Here is a 20407-nt window from a genome sequence, read left to right as displayed (position 1 = left end):
GGGGCGGCCCCCCCCTCTCGTGTGGACTAAAGCCGGTTGGGGGCGGCGGGAACCGAGCAGGGCCAGTCGCGCTAGGCAGCGTGCACGGGCGTGGAGCTGCCCCGGTACGGCCGCGTGTAGCACGAGAGGGAAACTGCCGAGACGCAGGTGAGTGTACTGGAGGGAAAGTGGGGGAGGAGGCCTTTCTAGAAAAAGGGCAGGATTCCCGTCGTGGACTGGCAACCCCGCCTTGTGGGGGGATGTGTGCACTGGGTTCTCCTGCCAAACAAGCCTGGATGGTGTCTGGTGTCTGGCCACTTGGTAAGGCGCCTCCTTGCGCACGGTCCTTGGAGCTCCCGAGGCTTCTTGAGACTTGCAGTGGCCACGTTGTGTGCGGTGGTGGCGTGGGGCGGTGGACGCCCGGGGCTGGAACAGTGATGCGCGTGTTAGGTGAGGCCAGGCGCAGCCGCGCGAGGTCGCAGCTCTCGGTGGCATCCTGGGTTTGCGCGCGAGCCGTGCGCTGCGCGGGAAGCACGAGCGCTCCGCCGGGCGAGGCAGGCTCTGGGGTTTATTCTGCTCATTCGCTGTGCTTGCAGCAGCTGCGCCTTCAGCTCGGCTGGACAGGCCGGCCAGCTGTGGCCCCGTGCTTGGACGTGTGTGCATGCACTGGTGAGATTGGGGGAGCCGGCCTCGGTTTTACCCGCAGGTGCTTCTCCAGCGGTCGTGACCGTAACCAGCAAACCGTCTTTCCATAGCATTTCCTTAAAAGCTTACTTATTATCTTGAGGGCCCGGAGTGCAAAACCTTGCTCAAGATGTGAGCTAAGCATGGAGCTAGAGCTATTCAGATGGTCATTGAAAATTGTGTAGGTTTTTAAAGATCCCCTTTACGATGAAAAATTTCATCTCCTATCTTCCGTACAATTTCTGGAAATGTGGGAAAGGGTGGACTTGTTACGGGTTACCTATTCTGCTTTATTCCCTGTACCCAAGAATGGTGCTTAGCAGTGTCAAAATGTAATACCTCCGATAAGGACGAAGGAGCTTTTAAAAACTTAATTGTTTAGTAGTTCTACCCCTAATTGTTCCGACTACATAAAAATGTAGTTCAGACTCAAAACTTAAAGGCAAATAAGTTCATTCAGAACTACTTGCCATTTGAGATGTAATTTCACCATCCTACTCAAGTAAAATCTTTCGAAATACTGTTTAGCTGTCCTTGAAGACAATTTTCTCAAGAATCATTTTCCCAGAGACGCTTGAATTTCCCATTTGTGCTAAGGTCGCGCTTTCTTGCGGAAGCTGACCTGGAGGCTCCATTTTGATGAGCGGATGGTAAAGCTCTCCGGGATGGGATCTACTTTCTTATCTGGACCTTGAGTGTAGAAATAGTGACTGTTTTGCTAGACGGACCAGAAGGTCACTGTATTTGTTTTCATGCTATTCTTTATAGAAGATGTGTAAGAATGCCAATGTAAAATACTGCTCTGCTTGCAGGAAAGGTATACTTAGGGGGAATTCTTTCGGAAATGAACAGGTGGGGGAACAGGAAATAGATGAAAACATCTGGAAGACGATGGCTAGAGTGGAGCACCAAAAATTAGTTTGTGAAAATACATTACACCCCATTTTCCATGATTCCTCTTTGATATTTTTCTTCTTCAGGACATTATGGTGTTTGTGTCATTAGAACCCGACCTCTTTTGCCTTTTTGGGTAACTTGAGGCTGCCACCTTTTAGGGAATGAGGTCCCCCCCCCTCCCCAAGGCAGAACCTTGGGCATAAGCCCTTCCGGTCCCTTGTCTTGAGGTGTTTCCCTCTTTAGTGTATGCTGTTATAATCCTGTCCAGTCAGCTGTTTCAGCTGGACCATACTTTTGCCTTGGTTCAAGGTAATTTCAGTTTTAGGATATGCCCCTCATATCCAAAGTACCCAAAGCAAGTCAATGTCTGCCAGCCCATCTGTTATTTAAGACGAAGCTTCATTTTCCTGTTCTCTAGGCCCAAGGTATATTCCTTTGCAGAGTTTCTTTTTTGTTAGTTTTTGGTTGGTTCTGGTTAACTTCTTCACCAGAAAAACAGGGTTTTTCTGTTCCAGTTTCTGGAGTTTTAGTTAAAATCTAGCTCCTAGTGGTTAAAGGACAAACAGGACTGCCAGTGGCATTTCTACTATCCCCTTCCTTGAATCAGCCTTTTTGTGTTTCTACGCAGATGTTCCTGACTATATCCTTGTAACCTCCCTCAACTATCCCAGGCTTGCATGCTTATCTTATTAACATTATAATTAAAAAAAAAAAGTAATCCCCCCCCTTCTTTTTCTTCTCTTTAAGGACAGAACTGAGCCATCCAGAATATTCCGACTTTTAAGCTGGGATAAATCATTTCTTTTTTTTATTGAAAAAACAAAAAAACAACTGTGATGTTTTTCAGGTTATAGGTATGGCAGAAGACCCAGTAGCAAATTATCCTTTATGTTCTTTTTTTCCAAAGGACTAGATAATCTGAAATAGCTGCTTATCAAGACTGACTTGACTATTTGCCTCTTTGAGATTCCTCAACATGATTGGGCCAGTTCTCTTGTTTTCATTTGAAGTCTTACCAAATCTACCACATCATTATATTCTTACCGCCACCTTCATCAGCCTTAAAGTTTACTTGGAAGTGAAAGAGGCTAGATGGGTACTTAGCATGGGCAGGTTATTTATTTGGAGACATTCATGGGGGTGAGGGCCTGGGCGGTATGCCACCCTGTGAAAAACCTGCCCATAGCAGTCTTTCTGATTCTTTGGATAATCAGCTAGGGGTGGAGAGGCAAAAATCATACTAAATGACCACATTTGAGTATCTTCTGTTACTTTCTTCTTTAAAAAAAAAAAACAAAACTACATTCATGAGAGAGAGAGAGAGAGAGAGAGATGGAGGGAGAGGAGAGAGAGAGAGAGAGAAAGAGCAAAGAATGCATCCCTAGCAGGATCTTCATGCTGTGATCCATCCTCAGCCAACCTTGATTACAGCCATGCACCGGTGTGTTCAGTGAGATCTCTGGACATGAACCCAGCACCTTTCCATATGGATTCAGCATCACAGGGCTACTGCTACACCCTAGCTGCCGACCTTTTTTATTCTCTCTCTCTTTTTTAATTTGGTAAGCATAGATACTGGGTTAGAGACAGAGCTGCTTCATGTACTTGTGACCTGTGCAGCCATACACCCTCGCATCTTGAAATTCTTACAAAATTTTAAACAAGGGGACTCTGTTTTTAATTTTGCACTGGGTCCCCTCAGATTATGTAATTTATCTTGGTTAGATGCTTTCTCACTTGTTAGCCTAGAGTGCCGCTGCTCTGTCAAGATAATAGCAGATTGTATGAAGGCTTGTGTGCTGGCGATGCCACACCCGGCTCTCCAGTTAATACTCTGGAGGTCACTCGCTTTGGCTAGTTTCCTTTTTACAGAAGTAGTGATCTTTACTGGCTCTAGTTACTCAGGGAGACCACACATTGTAGTTTAATGCCAATTCACTGTTTTATGTGTTTCTCATTTGGGCAGAATATTTATCGTGTGTGTATTCGTTTTAAGATGCTAGGTGGCTTACGGTGCTAGTTGGAGATTCTTTCTGAATTTCAAGGATATAAATCTGCCAAGAAGAAACAGAGGCACTTTAGTTTGAAAGTTGGTATTTGTTTTCAGGCTTTTGTATATTAAAAAAAATGTGCTTTAGGATTGGTAACTTAGAATCTTAACTAAAAGTAGAAATTAGTGTAGTAATATCTTAGGCTTTAATGGAACATGAGGGAAATTTTTCATTAAAGAAACGATCAGGTTTGGCTTTTAGCATGTATCACGCGTGACATAACTTTTGGTAAGGTCACTCAAATAATCTTCTATTTCAAGGAAAGAAAGACTTTCTGTATCTCTCGCCTTCTGTTCCAGCATATAAAGCAAAACAAAAGGTGACTCTTGGGCAAGCAACACCAAGCTAGGTGCATTTCCATGGGCACCTTTCCTTTTAAGATCACTGTGAATTTTTGACATAAATAAAAATATTTTTTAAAAGGGTGTTATTTTCTTAGAACTGTGGGTTAGTCTTCGGATGCATCCGTTTTGTTGATGCTGTTAGCTGCTTGTTTCCCTTTCGACTGTTGCTGGATAATTTTACGCCAGCTTTTAAGTGGCATGGGATCACAACCGAACCAGTATGTAAGTTGTCTTATTAACAGTATGTTAGCTGTTTCTTCTCGTTTTAGAACTTGCAATCCCCCCTAGTATATGTGTAGATTATTATTAAGTCAGTTTCTGACTAAAGATGGCAAATAAGGTTTGACAGGCACAACCCCCTTGTCTACTTTAAAAAATTCTTGACTGTTTTTCTCAATAGACTTATTTATGAGGCATTTACAATAAAATGATAATTAAAAATTTTTTTTAACAAGTTTCTTTTATGGAAGAAAGAAAGAGAAATAGGATCTCCCCGTGTGATTGTCCCAGGCTTTACAGCCAGCCAGGATCACGGGCCTGTCCATCTTACATTTACTGTTTGAGCAGGGATCCGAACCCACGATCTTCCTTATGAATCCAGCATTGCTTGAACAGCACATTACTGCTGTGCAACCAGACCAGCCCTTTTTATTTTTAAATACATTGAAGGTTTTGCTTCGGCATCTGATAAGCACTCCTAGGTTGATGTATGTATATCTTTTTAAATCTAAGAGTGGTAGATTTTTGCGAGACTTTTTCCTCCTTGACTTAAAAACAAAAATTGTGTCATTAAAAAAGGAAACTTATATTGCTTTTATTTTTGTTCAGAATTTTGTTACTTTAGGCTGTTGATTACTGAAGATTATTTCAGTAAATTTAATGACTGAATTAATAGAATATTGCACAAATTCCAAATTTTGTAAATAATCAAACCAATAAACTGTTCCATCAGGATGGTTGTTTATTTCATTTTGCTTTTTATTAGCTTTGTTCAAACTCAGAGCTTAAGCAACTTGACGAAATTCCCCTTATAAGAACAAGGGTGGTAGTTATTTTGGAATTCTTAGGTTTCCTGTATTTTAGTATTATGGAGTCATTTAAAAACAATCTTCTTGTCAATATTGAGGGTTCTGAGTACCTTGGTGTATCTGAAGAGAGCATAGGCCTTCTGTCCTTAGGGAGGAATACGTAACTATACACAGGATTTGCCATATATTGGGTCATTGAAAAAGTCATGACACGTTTTGTATAGAAAAACATAGAAAAATACGTCATGACTTTTCCGATAACCTGATAGTCTTTACCAGTATGCCCTTTGGAATAAAGAATGTTAAAATGAGGATGTCTTTGAGAAATAGGAATTTGGAAATCAGTAAGGGTAGGGTGAAGCCATTTGGGTGGGCCCGTGTCCACTGTTGAGGTAGTGATGTGAGTCTGGCTTTCATCAAAGGACAACTCTCAGCTTTTCTGTCTCCTCAATTTGTTTTAGAATGCATTCTTTTTTTTGTTGTTGTTGTTTGTTTTTTGAGAGGATTTTTGCTATAGGGCACGTGAGCTCGCCAGAGAGACGGAGAGAGACAGAGAGACAGAAAGCGAGAAATCACCCCCTGGGGGGATGTCTACGCTACAATCCCTTCTCTTCCATTCTTCTCTTGGGATCTTGGACACAAAGGCACACGCGCCCAGTGTGTTGAAGCCTCCAGGTCTGGGACTCAAACCGCGGTCGACTACATGGGAGTCCAGCGACATAGTCGTTATGCTAACTGCTGGTCCCCGGATGCACTCTGTTTTTGTAAACAAATATTACATGTGTAAGGTCTTCTTGTGAGCACGATGCTGCCGGTTGAGCTGCTGAGTTGTCTTACCTCAGTAGGTTTTGTCACTGAGGTTGAAATTCTTAATTTAGAGCGATGTGGAATATTACTAGGTTAGAAGACTGAAGTTTCCAGTGTCTAGTTTTGGCTCAATTGCCTACATCTTTGGTTTCTTAACCTTTTGTGTATAAAACCTTACTCGCCACATCTCAGAGACCAGAGGAAGATGAACATACTGAAGTGCAAGATTTTTGACAGTGAACTGGTAATGTTTACAGGATAAGCGAGGTGTAATAGGTAATGTCTGTGAATTAGTTGATTTTTTTGGCCTTTAATGTGTTATTATGAACTATTTTTGGTAATTCTTTATAACATGCTGTCATATGTATATTTCTGCCATGAAAGTTAAAAAAAAACACCAAACTGTAGGGAGGTTTTGGGAGAGTTGTGACTTTCAACATATCAGTATGCAGATAGATATAAATACATCTATGATGATAGAACTTGGAAGGAACATTTAAAATGCATTTTCATTGAACATATAAATAATGCTAAAAGATTACATGTGAGATTATGAGAATTTAACCAGCTAACACTCCAAGAATATAAATTTCTTAAATGTTCCATATTTTTTTCAGTGAGATGTCAAATTTTTACATTTAAGCATTTACATTAAAATAATCAGCTCATATTTTCCTGATTTGGATTTTGCTTAATTGCTTATCAAGGATCTATTTCGGTACACCACAGAATGGAATTTACAGAGGAATACATATTTTTCTGCTTGTTTCAATACCCTCTCATCACCCCAAATGAAAAGTCACTGATGGATGCCCTGTCAAGTAAGTTATTGGAAAGTGCTCACTTGTTTGGTTTTTAAAGGCTGTTTAACACCTTTTTATTCTTTAGGCCTCCTTTGTGTGTATCAGAAGAATAAGAGCTATTTCTCAAGGCAAATAAGTTATATTGCTCAAAGCAAATACATTATTTTTATTTGAAAATACGTATAACGAATTGGGTAAGGTAGGGAAAATATTCCTGGGATGGATCACACTTGATCTTGAGTTTCCTCTGAGTTCCTATTCAAAATAGAAAGAGTGAGATTTTTCTGTTTCACCGATGCTGTTACTTCCACTGGAGATGCCTCTGGTGACGTGAGGAGGAGGTCACCCACTTTTACTGCAGAGCTGTCTAAAACATGTTAAATATCTGTTTATTATAGAGCAGACACCTTTTTATAACCTATTCTCAGGTAAGGCCTATTTCTGTTTGAATTCCTTCAACACTGCTTTCTTTCCCCTAGGTGCTACTTACTTATTGCTGTCTTGTTTTCTTCAAACCCTTGGGGTCCCTTCTGGCCTATAGCTGTGAATGACTCATGGACTTTCTCCAGATACAGGTCATCAGTGCTTTTAAGTTTCCATCCCTCCCTTTTTCCATTGTCCCTGAGAGGTACTTGGGCAGCTTTCCTCCCCTCTGTGATGTGTCTGCACTAGCCCTCTGTCCCTTGTTTGTGCTTTGGCGCCCTGCGCTAGTTCTAACCTGGTAATTCTGGGCCAGGTTTAACCTACTCACTTGTCCCTTTATTTTCTTATGTCCTTGCACTTTTGCATCAGCCCTCATACATTGTGTCACTTTTTACTCACCGAAGAATGCCCTCGATGACTAAGTGAATTGCTGCTGCCGTTAGAGGAAGAAATAGGTTTCAATGGAAAAATACAGTTGCCAGCAGCACAAGGGTGTTTAGGTCAGCCATAGGCCGCATGTATGACAGTGTCCGTATAGACCAGGTCTGTAGTAGTCTGTACCGGATCGATTTGTGTAAGTGCACTCTGTGGTATTCCTACCAGGACACAATTGCCTAAAGATGCATTTCTCAGAATACATCCTGGGAACTAAGTGGCCCATGACTGTCGTTTGTGCCACAGGTTCACAATGGTGGCGTATAAGCTGCACGTGGCTTGAGGCCAATAAAATGGACTAAAACGTTATTTATAGAATTGTGAATTGTTAATTTAGGTTGGGAAATAATCACACGAAGGTCTAAAGCCATGTATCTATCTTTTTAATGGTTGGGGGATAAAGAGAGTCCCGTTTCCACCATCGTGGATGTGTGTGCTTGCCAGAGAGAGAGGAGAATGCACTCCTCATGGGAAATGGTCATGCCACAGTTCCTCCTCCTCCATGTCTTCTTCCTTTTGAGGTTTTGGGCATGCACACATGCCCAGTGTGTTTCTCAAGCTGCCGGGTCTCAGACACGAACCATGTGGTTGGCCATGTAGGATCCAGCTGCCTTATCCACCAGTCCATGGAACTGACCTGAGAGAGGTTTCTGACTGTTGCAGTTGTGCTCCTCTGCCCCAGCCTCTCCGCGAGCTAGGAGTCTAGGTGGGTGCCACTATGCCCAGCATGTTTCATCAGTCCTGGAGCTGAACCTGGGCACGTGTGGCCCCAGCATTTCAAAAAGTGCCCTGCAGCTTGTGCCAGCATGACTGCGCTTATGTTTCTTGCCTCTTGAAAAACTGGAAGGATGGAGCAACATTGAGCCAGCATTCTTCAGTGCCTCTGAAGATGAAGGATGGTTTCTCTTTGGCATAAGTCACTGCCTGGCCTTTTTGGATATTTGAGTTTGTGACTCTAATGCTACACTTTCTAAAGGTGAAGATCAACACTGTAGTTGGAAAGGTTTTGTATCTTTTGTTTGTATGTTTTTTAAGGTTTTTGATGTAGGGTGCATGTGCTTGTCAGAGAGAGACATTGAGAAGGAAAGTGAGAAATCACCTCTCGGGGGGATGGCAATGCCACAGTCCCTTTCCCTCCGTTCCCTTCTCAGAATTTTGAGCATGCATTCACATGTGTCCAGTGTGATTTTCAAGCCACTACTAACCGTGGTCATCCAAGTGAGAGTCTAGCACTTTAACCACTATGTCACCTGCTGGCCCAGATTTTGTATCCTCTTGATTTTCTTTGTAACTGCTAATAATGCTTAAATCATGTTAGATTGCTACTTACAAATTTAGATCCCGTAGTCTCCTTTACTTCAGTTAAAGAAGTCTTATCTTGGGCCTCCCTTCCTTAACCCCTGGTTGCAAAACTGTCTCTCTCTCTCTATTACAAGATGTGCTTCCATCCGATTATCTTACCTTTTCGTTCCTTCCCTCTGGGATTTTAGACCTATCCCCACTGGGAGTGGGGATTTCTCTCTGCCAGTTTCCTGCTTCTACTCGTTCGGATGCTTTGGGGTCAGCACAGTTGCTTGGTGCTGTGAAAACTAATAGGCTGTTATGAGCTGTTTAAAAAGAGGCCTGTGGTCCACCTGCTAACCTCATTGCTGATGGTGTCAGCTTGGAAAAGACATTCTCCTCTCAGTTGCTGTTAAAAAAAAAAGCTGATATGAGAGGCTACCAGGTGTGAGGTTTATGCGTGTGTTATCTCTCTCCCTTCCCCCCTTATTTTTTTCTGTCTCGAGCCTTTTCTTCCCCTCTAGGAACAGCAGGGCAGCTTTAGCAACACTCTCCCGTGCGTGCAGTGGAGCAAGCTGATGCGCCAGCAGACGTAGAAAAGAAGCTCCACATGGCATGTTTGGACCAATGCTGTAATTTTATTTTACAATAAGGAAGGTGGATATTATTAATCTACTCCTGAGCATAATAGCACGATTTGAATAGCAGAGAGCAACTTTGGTGTGTGTTAATGTCTAGTGAGATGAATACAGATGAATGCTAAGTAGGTAGAAAATGTCAGTGTAGAGCCTTCCTCTTGGTGACTTTAAGCACTTACATTTCTAGTTAACTTTTTGTTCAGCCTGGCAAACAGATAAGATCTATTTTATCAGCCCAGCATTAATGTAGCTCCTGAGAATGGAACAATGCCCATAAAGCCCTGCTCTCCTGGCAGCCACTTGAGCTAGGCCAGTTATAACGATGAATCAGAATGTGTCCCTGTGTTGAACATCTTAGCAAAACCCTTCAGAATAATAGGAGCTTAATGCTGGCAGTTTTAAAAATTGGCAGTCTACCGCCTATTTTTTTTTTTTTAATTTTTGAGTGTGAATTAAAACGTATGATTAACTTTAAAAATGAATTTTAAATGAACTATTTTTTCAATTACTGTAAATCTATTCCAGAGTTATTCTTTTTAAATAATTATTTTATTTCACTTTATTATTTTATTTAGTTTTATTTATTTTAATTTGACCAGAGAAGGACAGCGTAGGGGGAGTGAGGAAGCAAGCTGCCAGGTCTGGGACTTAAACCACGGTTGGCCATGTAGGAGTCCACCGCCCTTAACCACCATGCCATCTGTTGGCCCCTCCAAACTTATTTTTTAAGGAGCACTTAAAAAATCTTGTGACGAAGCATCGTCCATGAGTACATGATTCTCTAAGATGAACATGTTGCTTGTTTTTGATGTTCCCCGCAGCATCTGGTGGAGGGGTCTGCAGGGCATCTTAGTTATTGGGTGGGGCAGGAAATTTAGTATGGGTAAAAATTAGCATGCTTTATCCCTCCAAAGGTTGGGAATAATTCTCATGGTGCTTCTGCTGTGCAATACTGACTTCGAGGAGCAGAACGATGGCGCAGCATTAAATAAGACGCGGTGAGGCTGACCTGTGGGAAGGTTCTGGATTTGTGTCTGCTGATCTTCCTATGGACACACTGCATGCACACGCCAATAAACTGGGGCTGGTTGAACTTGACTGTGGTGTCAGGACCCTGTTGGGAGAGCTCACCCCTGAGTACTCTTGTCTTTCTTACTCATGGGTGAAATACTGGTTTGTTAGGAAAATCATGATGTGTTTTTGCATAGAAAAATGTAGATAAAAGGAGTGAGGAAGCAAGCTGCCAGGTCTGGGACTTAAACCACGGTTGGCCATGTAGGAGTCCACCGCCCTTAACCACCATGCCATCTGTTGGCCCCTCCAAACTTATTTTTTAAGGAGCACTTAAAAAATCTTGTGACGAAGCATCGTCCATGAGTACATGATTCTCTAAGATGAACATGTTGCTTGTTTTTGATGTTCCCCGCAGCATCTGGTGGAGGGGTCTGCAGGGCATCTTAGTTATTGGGTGGGGCAGGAAATTTAGTATGGGTAAAAATTAGCATGCTTTATCCCTCCAAAGGTTGGGAATAATTCTCATGGTGCTTCTGCTGTGCAATACTGACTTCGAGGAGCAGAACGATGGCGCAGCATTAAATAAGACGCGGTGAGGCTGACCTGTGGGAAGGTTCTGGATTTGTGTCTGCTGATCTTCCTATGGACACACTGCATGCACACGCCAATAAACTGGGGCTGGTTGAACTTGACTGTGGTGTCAGGACCCTGTTGGGAGAGCTCACCCCTGAGTACTCTTGTCTTTCTTACTCATGGGTGAAATACTGGTTTGTTAGGAAAATCATGATGTGTTTTTGCATAGAAAAATGTAGATAAAATATGTCATGACTTTTCCGACAACTCAATAAATAAACTTAAAAAAAAAAGAATGACTTTGGTACATGTGGGCTGGTTATTAATTTGGCATCTATCTAGCTCTTCCTGAAAGGTGTTATAAAATATCTTCCAGTTTTTGTTGTGGGATTATACTGCAAAGCCAGGAAGGTTACATAATACCTGTTGCAGGTGGTGTGGTGGATCAGGGCGCTGGACTCCCACATGGCCAACCACGGTTCGAGTCTTGGACCTGGTGGCTTGCTTTCTCACTTTCGCTCTCTCTCTCTCTCTGTGTGTCTTTCTGGTCAAATTGAAAAATAAGATGAATGAATAAATTAAAAAAATCGATAATTCTTAAACAAAAAAATAACTGAGATAACTTTGGAGAAGTTTATTAAGTGTCTTTGCCTTTATATTCCTTGGTTTGCCTATTTACGGAGATGAGGCAGGAAATGATACTTTAAAAAATAAAATACACTACTCACTCCTTCCACCCACATGTTTAGTAGTAGAAATAGAAACTCAGTGCTTGAGGAATTGAGCGAGGGGACATGCCCGTAGTCTGGGCATTGAGGATTAGGACGAGGTGTTGCATAGCGCTTTGGGGAACAGGACTGTGGCGTTTCTTGGAAAGTTTGGTCTGAATATATATTTGCTTTGTTTTTGTATCTTCTTTCCTTCCTCCCTTGCTATTTTCATTCCTTTTTCTTCTCTTTTTTGTAGTGTAACTATTTCCTGGTGTGCCAGGGGCCCAGTCACAGGTGAAAAATATTTACACAGAACCTGCCAATTTTTTTACGTTGTGGCTGGAGAGAGACGCCGCAGTGATTATCTTAATTCTGCTGCTGTTCCAAGAGAACTGATCCAAGGCTTGTGTGTGTGCAATGACACAGACTCAGCCTTTCCCCGAAGTTTTATTCTTTTGACAGCATTTTGCGCCAGCCTCCTCTGGGTATAACATTTATTTTTCAAAACATCTAGAAGAAAGTCATGATGATTATAACATTTTTTTGTGTGTGTCTACTTTCCTCTTAGGAGTGCAGTTTTAGGAGCAGGAAGGAAGGGTGCTTGCAAGGACATCAATAGACAGTGTCTCCTTGAACCTTCTCCTGCTCGAGACTGTGTCCTGTAGAAGCACGTGTTCTCAGTGCTGTTGACTGTGGCCGTATGCCAGTTACGTGTTCTCAGTTCTGCCCATCACTTTTCTGCATTAATTTTTTTTTTTTTTTTAAGAATTATTTTATTGGGACCAGCAGTTAGCATAATGACTATGTTGCTGGACTCCCACGTAGTTGACTGCGGTTTGCATCCCGCACCCAGTGGCTTAAAACTCACGCCGGGCGCGTGTGCGTGTGTGCCCAAGATCCCGAGAGAAGAATGGAGGAGAAAGGATTGCAGCATGGCCATACCCCCTGGGGGGTGATTTCTCGCTTTCTGTCTCTCTGTCTCTATCTGTCTGGCGAGTGTACACGCCCTATAGTGAAAAACCTCTCAAAAAAAGAATTATTTAACTTTTATTTATTTATTCATTTATTTTATTTTAATTTGACCAGAGAGGGACAGAGCTAGAGAGAGAGGGGGGGGAGGGGAGTGAGAAAGCAAGCCACCAGACCAGGTGTGGAACTTGAACCGTGGTTGGCCATGTGGGAGTCCAGCCCCTTTAACCACTAAGACACCTGCTGGCACTGCACTAATGGTTTTTACATTATTTTAAAAGCAAACAAAAACTCCCAAAGGGTGATTGAACAGCCTGTATGCTAATCTTTTTGGGTTGTGGGAGAGGCTCATTTCTTCAGTTGGAACTGACTGGGGATTAATTTGTACTCACTTCTTGGACTCCTCTACAGCAAAAGAGCTTGTGAATAAATATACACAGTTTTGTGAACATGGAGGGTGGAACAGAGGATTTGATTTCATATTGAATAATATAATTTGTGATCTTTGTGGCCAGAGAGATCTCTTGGTTTTCCTTTTGTACAGCTTCTAAATTACTGTCTCTCAAAAATGCAAAGTGAGAAATATTGAGTTGGATATTCAAGTTGGCAATATGTAGGGATGGGGCAACATAGCCCTGCCTGATTTTAGTCACCAGCTGGCTTTAGGAAGATAAGAAAATACATGGAAGAAGCAGTTGATGATGGTGAGCCACCCAAAAATGTTGGAACCAAGAAATGAACTATTTTCTTTTCTTTCTTTTTTTTTTTTTTTTTGGAGAGGTTTTCACTATAGGGCGCGTGCGCTCACCAGACAGAGAGAGACATAGAGACAGAAAGCGAGAGATCACCCCCCAGGGGGGATGGTCACGCTGCAATCCCTTCTTCTCTTGGGATCCTGGGCACGCACGCACACGTACCCTGTGTGAGTTCTAAGCCACCAGGTCCGGGGTGCGAACCGTGGTCGACTACGTGGGAGTCCAGTGACATAGCCATTACGCTAACTGCTGGTTCCCAATGAAGTATTTTCTTTAGTAATAGATGACACCAATTGTTTCTTTCCTTACAGATCCTTATCGTAGCTCCCTGGTCTAATCATTTTGTAGGTGAGGAAAGTGAAGCTTTGAGGGCAGGTGGTTTACCCGAGAATACCAACAACTTAGTGGGGAAATAGGACTTAGGTCTGACCCCATAGTGCTGCAGCCTTTTCTAGGATCTCTAGACTAGATGTTCTTTCTACCTCTGTTAGTTTTGCTGGCTGTAGTTTCGGGTATGTAAGGCACAGAGACACGTCTAAGAGGCAGTTCAGTAGCAATATTTTTAGAATATTTTGCATCTGTTATGGGTGCTTTGTGGTAAATGTATGACTCCAGCACAACTGAATCTCATGGCCAATTCTGACTGTTTCAGTGGTGGGCTGTTGTATCGGGTGGTGATGGTGGTGTTTTTTTGTTTTGTTTTTTTTTTTTTAAAAAAACTTAACTCTAGTCCCAAGAGCACTCCCCACAGAATGCCCACAACTTGTTCTTCAGGGCCTGAATTCTGACCTTGGATTAATTTAGGTCTATGACTAGGTGACTTCTGGAAGCAGCTCTTTCACAGGCTGGTTTCTTCCTGGTGCCAGCTGGCAGTCTTGACTGCAGGAGTTTTTGGAACCATATGAAGTATGGATTGGTTATTTTCTATAAGTGAGGAAGTGAAGACACTGTCTTCAGACTATTTTCGGACGCTGTTTAAAACCAAGTGGTGGGCTGTTGTATCGGGTGGTGATGGTGGTGTTTTTTTGTTTTGTTTTTTTTTTTTAAAAAAACTTAACTCTAGTCCCAAGAGCACTCCCCACAGAATGCCCACAACTTGTTCTTCAGGGCCTGAATTCTGACCTTGGATTAATTTAGGTCTATGACTAGGTGACTTCTGGAAGCAGCTCTTTCACAGGCTGGTTTCTTCCTGGTGCCAGCTGGCAGTCTTGACTGCAGGAGTTTTTGGAACCATATGAAGTATGGATTGGTTATTTTCTATAAGTGAGGAAGTGAAGACACTGTCTTCAGACTATTTTCGGACGCTGTTTAAAACCAAGGAAGATTGAAACACACAGTGTTTTCTATTCCTGGTGAAAGTGACATTCAGATAACCCTGGCTTATTGTAGTAGAGACTCTGGGAGGACTATTCTTTAAATTTGTCAAGTTTTTGTGATGAATGTATTTTAAATGTAATGGGCTTTTAGAAATCACATCTGTTTTTATTCTGAGAAAATACATCTTAGATCAGGTATTCAATAGGAAATACGATGTCCAGATTTGAATCAATGAAATATCCATCTGATAAAGATTGATTCATCCTTTTCTGTTGTCAGATTCAACGAGTAAAGGTTCCCCAGCTTTATTGTCAGGAAAATTGGTTGAGGATGGATAGGAAAAAATACAGATTCAAGATATTCTTTTTGTTCTTCTCTAGAAAAGGGTACAGCTGCGTAACTCAGTGCATTGTCTCTCTCCTCAGTGTGTGTGTGGTAGCAATTCAGGAAAATATTTGTTAAAGCTCATGTGAACTCACTCAGAGTTGGAATAGAGAGGATATAGACAAAAAGAGAAAATGCATTTTTTGAGACTTAACAAAGTTTTATTTGCATTTTTAGCGAAGTCATGCATGATAAATGATCTTATTAGAATTTAAATCACTATTAAGGACAGTCTAGCAAAAAATAATACTGTAGTACCACATTTTCTCATGTGGTAGTTGGTGAAGTCTTTACATTATTTTCAAATCACACAAGTATGTCCCCTTAATCTAATAGTTTTAAGTCCCCCGTGATTATGGCCTAAAGCTGTGAGGTAAGTGGTGTATCTTTCAATCCATGATGTCTGAAAATGGAAAAGCTGAAGTAGTTGTTTGTTAACATGATCTTTGACTTATTTTCTCTGCATATATTTTACTACTAGAGTATAAATAGTGTACCAGGGTATGTTACACCAATGAAGCTGCTGGAAACCTGGTATGTACAGAGCGGAGTAGTGTAGCAGTCAGATGGGATCGTGTCTAGGATGCTTCCGATTGTTTAGCTGTAGTTTAGGACATCATGAGATGAAGCAGAAGTTAAGATAGTTATTGAGAATTTGAAGCTGAATAACGTTTTACGTTATTGTATTTTGTAAGACATAGCAGTCTTAAAATTTAAATGTACAAGTGTGAATATACACATACAATATATGAATATATGCAGTTTCTCCTTAATTTCTTTGTGTGTTTTCATTTGGTCTGAACTACCAGTGATTTTATTGAATAAAATGTGTCTGTAGTTCCACAAGGAATTCAGAAACATGGAGGTGATCTAGGGACTTACAAAGTCTTGGTATTCTATTTTTTTTTCTTTTTTTTCTTTTTAGGTTTTTGCCAGAGGACACATGCACTCAGTGGAGAGAGACAGAGAGAAATCACCACCCCTCTGTGGGGGATGGCCATGCTATAGTATAATCCCGTCTCTCCTCAGAATTTCTGGCATGCATGCACATGTACCTGGTCTGACTTTCAAGCCACTGGGTCTGGGACCTAAACTTTGGTCTGCTATATAGGAATCCAGCACCCAGTTACCATGTCACCTGCTGACCTCTGGGTATTCTATTTTATTTTAAAGTCTCCTTAAGGATTTTTTAATGGAACTTCATCTGTAAGGAGTTTTTCATTATGTCTGGAATTTCTTTCTCTTCTTCATTACCTGTGATTATTTCTTGTATATTAGCGTCTCAAAGAAATGAAGCAAATTTGGTGACAGTTTATTAAATAGCCCTTGAATATTCCAAAATGTTCACTATTCCTTTTTTGGCAAAATCTAGTATGCATTTTCTATTTGTAAATTTTGCCAGAGGGTGCATACCCTCACCAGAGAGAGAGAGAGAGAGAGAGAGAAGAGAAAAGCACCCCCTCACCATCACCATGGGGCATGGTCATACTGCAGTCCCTTCTCCATTTCTCTGTCCTGTCGGAATTTTGCACACATGTGCACACATGCCTGGCATGTTTCTCAAGCTCTGGGTCTAGGACGCCAACCCACAGGGGGTGCCATTTGGCATCAACCTACCTTAACTACCAGGCCTGTGGAGTCAGCTCCCAAATCTAGTCTTTATTAGTAACTTGTATAAAACTTTAAACTGTTCTCTAGACATCTACCTTCATAAGATTTAAAGTCTTAGGATTTTTATTGTGGCTGGCCTCATTTTTATGGCACTTTGTTGTCTTTTTGATCGTTCATCCATTCACTTGTTTGATTGGCATTCAACCTTATCTGCCTTGCAGTTGTTTAAAAACATTTTGCCAGCTTCTATGTGAGAATTGCTTCGTTTTCTTTGCCAAAGTTCATTTGTTTAATACGTGTGTCGTATTGCATGCCATGTCCTATGTTAAGTACCGAGAATATAGTAATGAACCTTTATAGGACATGTAGTCCCTGATGACATGGGACTTAGAGTTTGTTGAAGGATATACATGTTAAAATTCTACAAATTGTTATTTGTGATTGAGATTTGTGCAGTGCTGAAAAGTAGCCTTTGAGGCACAATCTAATGTGGGGGATGGTTAGGGCAGGTAATTTGTTGACTTTATCATCCCTCCAAGCTACCTCTCTTTCTGCCTTACACAAAGGCAGTTATTTTAGTTTTTAATTTTATGGATATTAGTATATTACAGTAGATAAAAATTAAACTTTTCTTGATCAATTTTTGATGAACTAGTCATGGAAATGGTGATCCCTGACTCCTAATTTGTATCTTACGATAAATCTGGTTTTTAAATTTTTTTATTTTAGGTTTTTGCCATTGTGTAAATATACTTGCTGGAGATAGAGAAAGGGATAGTGAGACATCACATCCCAGAAAGGACGGCCATGTCCTGCGATTTTGGACTTGCACACACACACACACACACTCACTCACTCACTCACTCACTCACTCACATGCCCAGCACACTTTTCAAGCTAATTTTCAAGCTGCATGGTCTAGGAGGCAAACTGTGGTAGGCCACGTGGGAATCCAGGGCCTTAACCACCATGCCACCTGCTGGCTCCATTCCTTTTTTTTTTTTTTTTCTCCCTCAAAACACATTTTAACATTCTTTTAAAAGACAATGTAGTTAGGTAGCTTTTACTTCAAAAGCTACACAGTGAGTGCCAACTCCCTCTAGTGAGGTCTGCATTGCCGATATCTTATGTTCACTTCACCCGTGGCTTTGAAAATGTGCTATATCTGTCTTTGAAACAAAATTTAGCAGTTTTCTTTAAAGAGTAGTTTTTTCCTTTTTTAAAAAATAATAATTTTATTTAACATTTATTTGTTTATTTATTTATTTATTTAAATGTGATGAAAGACAGGCAGAGTGAGAAGGCAAGCTGCCAGATCTGGGACTTGAACGACGGTTGGCCATGTAGAAGTCCAGTGCCCTCTACCACCACGCCACCTGCCAACCCCAACTAAACACTTCTTTAGGGTATTTATTAAGGGAGTAAGAAGGTAAGAGGAGTATCTGTTGGGCTTTTTGCTTGCCTTAGAGGATTTCAATGATTTATACAAATTTGTGTTTTGTCATTGAATTATTTGTTTATGAATAACCTCTTATATAAACTCTGACTTTGACAGATCTAGTCAGCCCACCCATTTTTTTTCTTTTTTACAGTACTATGTTTCTTCCAGTTTTTAAATTAAAGCTAAAATGAACTAATATTTTAATTTGGAGTTTTCTTAAAAAATATTGTTGGGATGGGAAATGCTTGTGCAGTTTTCTTTGTAGAAATCTTGAAAGCCATTCGATGATTGATAGTTGAAAAATAACTTTTAAAAAATTATTTTATGTACATTTATCTGTCTGTTTAAATTTGATCAGTGAGGGACAGAAAGAGAGAGAGGGAAAGTGAGAAAGCAAGCCACCAGATCCGAGACTTGAACCATGGTTAGCTCTGTGGGAGTCTAGTGCTCTTAACTACCACCTCACCTGGCGGCCTGAAAAAAAAATATATATATATTTTTAAGAGATTTTTGCTATAGAGTGTGTGGGCTTGCTGGAGAGAGAGAGAGAGAGGTGGAAAGCAAAAAATCACCCCCCGGGGTGATGGCCATGCAGCAGTCCCTTCTCCTCCAGTCTCCTCTTGGGATTTTAGGCATGCATGTGCATGCCCCAGCATGAGTTTCAGGCCTTCAGGCCGCTGGGTCTGGGACTCGAACCATGATTGGCCACATGAGAGTCTAGTGATGTAACTGTTTCACCATCTGTTGGTCCCAGTAGCAGTTTGAATTTTTAAGGCACTCGTTAAATGTTTGTAGGGTCAGTCCAGTTGTGTGATGGTAAGAGAGGCCAATCCCTTATGGCTGATTGTAATTCAAGTCTTGGCACTCTGGACACTTGTGCATTCATGCATGTGTGTGCATGTGCACCCCAAATCCTGAAAGAATGGAAAAATGCAGAAGAGATGGAGGCGTGATCATGCCCCATGGGGGGTAGGGGTGTGCTTTCTCTCATGTGCTGTTTCTGGCAAGTGCAGGCACCCTCTGACAATTTAAAAATGTCATTTTTAGCTATTTTGGAAGTTTCTGGATATCAGTGATTGTCTTAGAACTTTGTTCCTTGCATACATTAGATCCTATTTTTGAGTATTATAGGTCCAAGATTTTTAGAATACAGTTGAAAATTTTAAAATTACATGTGTTGAAGGTAAACATTGCATGTGAAGTACTTCTTCTGTATATTCAGCCTTATATTCTTGTTACTATGAAGCTGCCATGTATAGCATCTACATGCCTTCTTGACCAACAGAAATTAATAGAAATTTTTAATATTTATACTAAGGATTATGTGCTTTTGTCATAGAAATGAATCACGGCTGTACAGTAATAATTGAGTGCTGGATACTAGATTAGCTAATATTTTTAGATGCTTTTTTTGTATTAATATTGCTGTTACTCTCCAGATCTGTGGTTAAATAAGTCTTTATTCAGTCTTCTCACTTGTAAGTTTAACAATTTACTTGGACTACATCGGAAAAGATCTGGTGTGATACTTCTACAACTATTTCGACTAGGCCTGAAACTGCCTTTTATGTGTATTTATGACCTGTATATACAGCTTCAAAGCTTGCTATATTAAAAAAATATTAGATGCTTCAGGGTTGGAAGAGTGGCTGTGTTTGACAGGAAGAGAGCAGGCTCCAGGGATGACCGCTGGGCCAATCATTTAGTGGCCGTGTGAAACCTACTCTGGGTTTTAAAAGAATGGCCGCTTCCTGCTCAATGCTGAGTCTGTTTGGAACTAGATAGAGAAGTCAGGATTTAAGGTACAAATCCTAGTCGTACAGGCTAATAAGAAGGGTGGTTGGGCTGTGTTCTCCTGTGGTGGACATCTGGCACACTCATTCACTTGAGGTTGTGCGCATGAGTGCGCACTCTCACTCCTGCTCGCTCTCAGGGTCTAGAGTACTGCAGTAGCTCCATCTGCTATGGTGTAGGCCTGCCTTGATATAGAACTGTTTGTTCTGAAGCAACTCATTTTAAAGCTGCCATGTGTTAGATGCATAGCCCTGCGTTGAAGACCTTGGGTGTGTTGGCAGTTTTTCAGCAGCAGGGTTGTGATCTTGTCACTTCTCATTAATGAAGGCTTTTATGTAGCTTAACAAATCATAGCTCCTGTTTACACCCACTCTTTCGCATGGTAAACTGAAAAGGGATGTTTGTGACTTTCTATTAATTAGCCATCAGGGTGCTTCGGTCCTTGGTGGCTATGGCCATTGAGTTCTAT

The 20407-nt window shown here is 41.3% G+C and overlaps 1 protein-coding gene across 3 annotated transcripts in view; it reads left to right on the top strand.

Moving 5' to 3' along the window:
• Positions 1 to 20407, top strand: part of ELAVL2 (ELAV like RNA binding protein 2) — a 161907-nt gene that overhangs the window by 4846 nt on the left and 136654 nt on the right. Inside the window, exon 1 of one of the 3 annotated variants that reach the window (XM_014585784.2) lies at positions 36 to 147. The exons of the other annotated variants lie outside the window; for them this stretch is intronic. The gene's annotated coding sequence lies outside the window, so the exon portion shown is untranslated. Of the gene's footprint in view, positions 1 to 35; positions 148 to 20407 lie in introns of those variants that run through there. 3 annotated transcript variants of the gene reach the window in all.

Source organism: Tupaia chinensis, unplaced genomic scaffold, assembly GCF_000334495.1.
Source record: "Tupaia chinensis unplaced genomic scaffold, TupChi_1.0 Scaffold000093_1, whole genome shotgun sequence".
NCBI lineage: Eukaryota > Metazoa > Chordata > Mammalia > Scandentia > Tupaiidae > Tupaia > Tupaia belangeri.
The sequence above is the reverse complement of the archived record's forward strand: the minus strand, read 5'-3'. Positions and strand labels throughout refer to the sequence as shown.